We start from the raw sequence: 7,066 nt of genomic DNA, 5'->3' as shown, positions 1-7,066 counted from the left end.
AATCCTAGCAAACCGGATTCAGCAATACATCTCAAAAATCATTCCGTATCAGTATTCCAAGTAGCTGGAACCACAGGTTCCACGCTGCCATGCCTGGCTAATTATTTTGATTTATTGTAGAGTTAGATATTGCCAAGTTGTTCAGGCCAGTCTTGAATCCTTGGACTCAGGCAATCCTCTTACCTCCACCTCCACCTCTATCTCCCAAAGTGCTGGGATTACAGGTGTGAGCCACTGTGGCCAAACTGGTTTTTATAACAGACCCAGTCTTGTGATAACTAACTCCCATGATAACCCATGCATCATTAACCTATCAATCCATGAATGGATGAATCCATGGATGGATTAATGCATTCATGAGGGCAGAGCCCTCATAGCAATCATTTCTGAAAGACCCACTCTTAATACTATTACTTTGGGGATTAAGCTTCAACATGAGTTTTGGAGAAGACAAACATTCAAACCATTCAAACAATAGCATTCCACTCCTGACCCTCAAAACTCATGTACATCTCACAACAAATGCATTCATTTCATTCTAATAGCCGCAAAGTTTTAATTTGTCACAGCATCAGCTCAAAAGTCCAAAGTTCCAAGTCTTATCTAAATCAGATATGAATGAGACTCAAAGTGCAATTCACCTTGAAGCAAATTCCTTCCAGCTATTAGCCTGTGAAAACAAGTTATCTTCTCCCAAAGTACATTGGTGGAACAGACATCCCCATTCCAAAAGGGAGAACTAGACAAAAAGAAAGGAGTGACAGGCTACAAATAAGTAAAACAAAACAAAAACCCAACAGGGAAAAACATTAAACCTTAAAGCTTCAGAATGGTATCTCATTTCATGTGCCACCTCCTGGATATACTAGGGGATTTAGACGCCCCCCCGCCCAAAGCTTGGAAAGTCCTGCCCCTATGGTTTTGTTGGGCTCTGCCTATGCAGCCGTTCTCTGTGGTTGGATTCTCAGGCTGGCGTTGCATACTGGTGGCCCTACAGTTCTGGGGTCCCAGTAGGGGCCCTGCTTCTGTGGCTGTACTAGGCATTACTCTAATAGGGGCTCTCTGTGGCTTTTCTGGCCCCACATTTCTGCTCAGCAATGCCCTAGTAGGGGCTTTTTGCGGTGGCCGCCCCCTTATGGCAGATATCTGCTGATGACTAAACTCTGACTTGTTTTCTTTACCTGGCCAAATTCCTCACTTTTTTTTTTGAGTCTAAGTCTCATTCTGTCACCCAGTCTGGAGTGCAATGGCACACTTACAGTCACTGCAGCCTCAACCTGCTGGGCTCAGGTGATCCTTCTGTCTCAGCCTTCCAGGTAGCTGGATCCAAAGGCATACGCTGCCATGCCTGCCTAATTATTTTGATTAATTGTAGAGACAGATCTCGCCAATCATCTCCCTAAAAGTAGATGAAATAAAAGCCAATCATCAAACTTCCCTTGGAGCAGTTCTTATTCTGGGGCTGTCTGTACTCTCTTCCCTTGGAGTGCAATCTTTCCTTCCTGTGGCAGGTCTCCTCTTGAGACTTCTTGTCCTTGCTCCCTTTCCCCTTAAGTATGACCTTTCACCTTGGTATACTCTTTCCCTAGCTCATCAGCCTAGGGACTTGCTCTGGAATTCTTTCCTGTGGCAAAGTCAAGAACCTGGACCAGCTGGGTGCGGTGGCTCAAGTCTGTAATCCCAGAACTTTGGGAGGCCAAGGCAAGAGGATTGCCTGAGTCCAGGGGTTCAAGACCAGCTAGGGCAGCTTGGCGAGACCTCGTCTCTACAATAAATTTTAAAAAAATTAGTTGGGCGTGGTGGTCCACACCTGTGGTTCCAGCTATTTGGAAGGGTGAGGTGGAAGGATTGCCTGAGCCCAGCAGGTTGAGGATGCAGTGGTTGTGAGTGAGATTCCAACTCAAAAAAAAAAAAAAAAGTAGATTAGAGAGAGTGAGAAAGGAGATTCACCTCCCCAAGGAAGGGGAGGGAGCCAAAGCTTAGGGAAACAAAAGCATGGCAGCCGCTGCTAGAGGTTGAATGCTTGTGAAATCTTCCCTTTGGGATGAGGGTAGGTCTGTAAGGTGATTGGTGGTCATCTGTTTTACATCCTCAAGAAGGGACAGGTAAGCACAGGTACTGTCATCACTATGATAGATGGCAGGCAGATGGGTGGGTTAGTCACATGACTGTTGCCATGGTGATAGGGTCTGTTTGTGTCACACAGGTCACAAAGGGCTGCTTTATGTGATGAGGTCTGCTTGTGTCACGTGAGTCATGAAGGGCTGCTTACAATAGATTAGGTCATCCTAGTTCTTCTTTTTTTTTAGTTGGAGTCTCACTTTGTTGCCCAGGCTGGAGCGCAGTGGCACGTTCATGGCCACCACAGCCTGAACCTGCTGGGCTCAAGTGATCCTTCTACCTCAGCCTTCCAAGTAGCTTGATCTTTATGGCTAAAAGATAAACCTGGAGTAAAGAGTAAACATTACAAAGCAGGCTTGGGGAAGGAGGTTGTAAATTATCAATAGCATGCTGGGTGCAGTGGAGCACGCCTATAATCCCAGCACTTTGGGAGGCTGAAGAGAGAGGATTGCCCGAGCCCTCGAGTTCGAGACCAGCCCAGGGAACTTGGTGAGACCCATCTCTACAATAAATTAAAAAAAAATTAGCCAGGTGTGGTGGTATGTGCCTGTAGTTCCAGCTACTAGGGAGGCTGAGGTGGAAGGATCACCTGAGTCCAACAGGTTGAGGCTGCCATGGCCATGAATGTGACACTGCATTCCAGCCTGGGTGACAGAGATTCCAACTTAAAAAAAAAAATTATCAATAGCTATCTCTTGGGAAGTGGTTCTGTCATTGGCTAATAATTAGAGGGCAAATTAAAGTGAACTACAAGAAAAACATGACAAAGCTAAGCAATGCTAAAATGGTTGCACTTTAGCTAAGGTTACTTCATTAAATCATTCAATTTTGGCATTTCATCCTTTCAGTTTTAAAAGATAATTTGGCAAGCAGGAAAGGGCACTGCTGGTTGATTGGGGATGAAGTTATAGGGTGTTGAAACTGTCTACCTGCACAGAACCGGTGGAGGGCTGGGACCGGGAAGTCAGCTCCTTGGTGTAGGTCATAGATCCAGGTGGGGCTAGTTGGTCACCAGAATGCAAAGTCTGAAATATACCTCAAAGAGGTTTTAGCACTTGGGGAAGTTACAAGTATTGTGATGCCCAGTGCCTGACTCCCGGGCAGTAAGCCATGATAGAGAAGCAAGCTAGGGTACAATGACTGGTTACCACTTGCATCTGCCTATATCTTTACAGAAAGGTGTGTGGGAGGTCAATCAAACTCTTTGATACTATCATGGGGGTCTGCAGGACCTAAGGCTTGTTGTTTAAGAGGACATAAAAGTTAATAAGTCTTGGGGCAGCTTTCCTTGGAGGTCAGGACATGAAGATAATTATTCATGACTGCTCTCTATTGAAGTGACTATGTGGGAGCAATCATGCAAGGAAGAATACAAGCTTAGAACAATTTAGAAACAACAGATTTGGCCAGGCACGGTGGCTCATGCCTGTAATCCCACCACTTTGGGAAATGGAGGCAAGAAGATTGCCTAACCTCAGGTGTTTGATAACAACCTGAGCAACATGGCGAGACCTTGTCTCTACAGTAAGTAAAAAAATTAGCTGGGCATGGTGGCACATGCTTGGGTTCCAGCTACTCGAAAGGCTGAGGGGGAAGTATCACCCGAGCCCAGCAGGTCAAGGCTGTGGTGACTGTGAGCATGCCACTGCACTCCAGCCTGGGCGACAGAGTGAGACTCTGACTCAAAAAAACCAACAACAACAGATTTGTTCATTTTTAACTTGTGCCTTCAACTTTGCAGGACTCAGGTCTTTTCCATAGCTTTTATTCTGTGACCTTATATTAATTTTATATAGGCAATTTCATAGACTCCCAAGAGGGGTTTATGACTGGGCAGCAAGCCAGTAGAGGGTACCCCAGCCAGTCCCTTGAATCCATTCTGCTTTACTAGCCCTTTGGGTGTATGATGGGAATGGCTGCCTCAGAGATCTCTCAGATGCCTTTGGGTTCTTTCTTCCATTTTCTTGATAATCACTTCTATCTATCCTAATCTCTAATCTCTCTTTTTTTTGAGTGGGAGTCTCACTCTCACCCAGGCTGGAGTGCAGTGGGATGCTCACGGTCACTGCAGCCTTGATCTGCTGGGCTCAGGAGATGCTTCCGCCTCAGCCTTCCAAGTAGCTGGAACTACAGGTATGTGCAATCATGCCCGGATTATTTTCTTGATTTATTGTAGAGATGAGGTCTCGCCAAGTTGCCCAGTCTGGTCTCAAACTTCTGGGCTTAGGCAATCCTCTCACCTCAGCCTCCCAAAGTGCTGGGATTATAGACATGAGCCACTATGCCCGGCCTCTAATCTCTTGGAAACTGGTTGCTGGGGCATACCCTTGGTTTCCTCTCCCAAACACACTTCTTTACATGGCCAGGCTGAGAGTTTTTGAAATATTTCCACTTTGCTTTCCTTTTTATTATAAACTCCATCTTTTTTTTTGAGTCAGGATCTCACTCTATTGCCCAGGTTGGATGCAGTGGCACGATCATGGCTCACAGTAGTATCCTCAACCTCCTGGGCTCAGGTGATCCTTCTGCCTCACCCTCCCAAGTAGCTGGGACTATAGGCATGCGCCACTACACCTGGCTGATTTTTTTTACTTTTTGTATAGACAAGGCCTCTCTATATAGCCTAGGCTGGTCTTGAACTCCTGTGCTCAAGCAATTCTCTCACCTTGACCTCCTCCCAAAGGTGCTGGATTTATAGGGATGAGCCTATGAATTCCATCTTTAAGTCATTTTTTCCCTCTCTCCCAGCTTATTGTAAGTGGTTACAAGGAGCCATGCAGCAGCCTGAATGCTTTGCTGCTTAGATAAATTTATTCTGCCAGGTACCTGAATTCATTGCTCTTAAACCCTGCATTCCACAAAGCCCTCAGGCATGGACATAATCTAAACAAATTCTTTGCCAGTTTATAACAAGGATTTCCTTTACTCCAGTTGCCAATACCTTGTTCTTCATTTCCACCTGTGATCTCATTAGAATGGCTTTTACTGTTGACATTTCTATCAGCATTCTGGTCACAACCACTTAAACAATCTCTAAGAAGTAGTCTTCTTGTCATCTTCTGAGCTTCACTAGAGTCTCCCTTAATGCTCCACTCATGGCAACGCAGGTTTTTTCTAGCCTGCTCCTCCAAATTCTTCCAGCCTCTGCTCATTACTTAGCTCCAAAGCTAGCCCACGTTTTCAGGTGTTCACTATTAGCAACAACCCTACTTCTTCTTCTGTTTGTTTTCTTTTTGAGTTAGAGTCTTACTCTGTCATCCAGGCTGGAGTGCAGTGGAGTGCAGTGACATGATCACAACCTGTTGAGCTCTGCCTTCTTCAGTCTTCCAAGTAGCTGAAACTACAGGCACACACCACCATGATCAGATGATTTTTTGAGGCGATGAGGTATTGTCATGTTGCCCAGGCTGGAACTTTACTTGTTTGTACCAATTTTCTTTCTTAGTCTGTTTTCTGTTGCTATAGCAGACTACCTGAGTCTGAGTAATTTATAAAGCAAAGGAATTTATTTCTTACAGTTCTGGAGACTGGCAAGTCCAAGGTTAAGGTGCCCCATCTGATGAGAGCCTTCTTGCTGGTGGGAATTCTCTGCAGAGTCCTGAGGTAGCACAGGAGATCACATAGCAAGAGGGCCAAAGCATGAGGCAAACTGGCTTTTATGCCAGATTCACTCTCGTGATAACTAATTTCTGTGATAACCTATTTTCCATGAATCCCTTAATCTATGAATTAATCTATTCATGAGGGCCGAGCTCTCATGACCCAATCACCTCTTAAAGGTTCACCTCAAATGGCCTCTGAGGTCTCTTTTATTTATTTATTTTTTGAGTAGGAGTCTCACTCTGTCGCCCAGGCTGGAGTGCAGTGGCACACTCACAGCCACCGCAGCCTCGACCTGCTGGGCTCAGGCCATGCTTTCGCCTCAGCCTTCCAAGTAGCCAGAACTACAGGCATGCACTACCATGCCCAGCTAATTTTTGATTTATCGTAGAGACGAGGTTTCACCAAGTTGCCTGGGCTGGTCTCAAGCCCGTGGGCTCAGGCAATCCACCCGCCTCAGTCTCCCAAAGTGCTGGGATTACAGGCTGATCCACTGAGCCTGGCCTCTTTTGAGAGCTGACTCAAGCTGGAGGTCATTGGCATCTCTCCCATTTGCTCTCTTCTTTTGGCCAGTCCTTATCCTACCTATACTTCAGGATCCAGTGGACGTTTATTTTTGTTTGAAGCATTCCTAGTCTCTGAACTCCGTAAACTGCCCTTTCAGCAGCACTTACCCACGATACTATGTTTGATTTCTTTCAAGCATCTGTGCCATGCAAACAAGGTGTGCTGCAGTTTAGGCCCTTTGGCTTTCAGAACCACAAGGTGACCAACCCGTCTGAGCCCTAGGTAAAGAAGATGCCCCTTACTAGTGACCCTAGAGCTGGAGGTGGCTATGGAGAAGAGGAGTCTGGCTTTAGAGTCACATGACTGGCATCTCTTTTTTTTTTTTTTGAGTTGGAGTCTCACTCTGTCGCCCAGACTGGAGTGCAGTGGCTACTCTTGGTCACTGCAGCCTCAACCTGCTGGGCTCCGGCGATCCTTCCGCCTCAGCCTTCCAAGTAACTGGAACTATAGGCACGTGCCACCATGCCTAGCTAATTTTTTGATTTATTGTAGAGATGAGGTCTTACTAAGTTGCCCAGGTTAGTCTTGAACCCGTGAGCTCAGGCAGTCCTCTCACCTCGGTCTCCCAAATTGCTGGGATTACAGGCTTAAGCCACTGCGCCTGGCCATGGCTTCTATTTCTTATCTGCCACTTCTCAGCTGTATGCCACTAGGGTCAAATCACTTCCCTTTTCTGAGCCACAGTATTCTTAGGATTAAATGGTAGAAAAGACTGGGCATGGTGGCTCATGCCTGTAATCCCAGCACTTTGGGAGGCCGAGGCAGGAGGACTGCTTGA

This window comes from Carlito syrichta, unplaced genomic scaffold (assembly GCF_000164805.1).
Source record: "Carlito syrichta isolate Samal-C Ts95f unplaced genomic scaffold, Tarsius_syrichta-2.0.1 Scaffold305547, whole genome shotgun sequence".
Classification (NCBI taxonomy): Eukaryota; Metazoa; Chordata; class Mammalia; order Primates; family Tarsiidae; genus Carlito; species Carlito syrichta.
The sequence above is the reverse complement of the archived record's forward strand: the minus strand, read 5'-3'. Positions refer to the sequence as shown.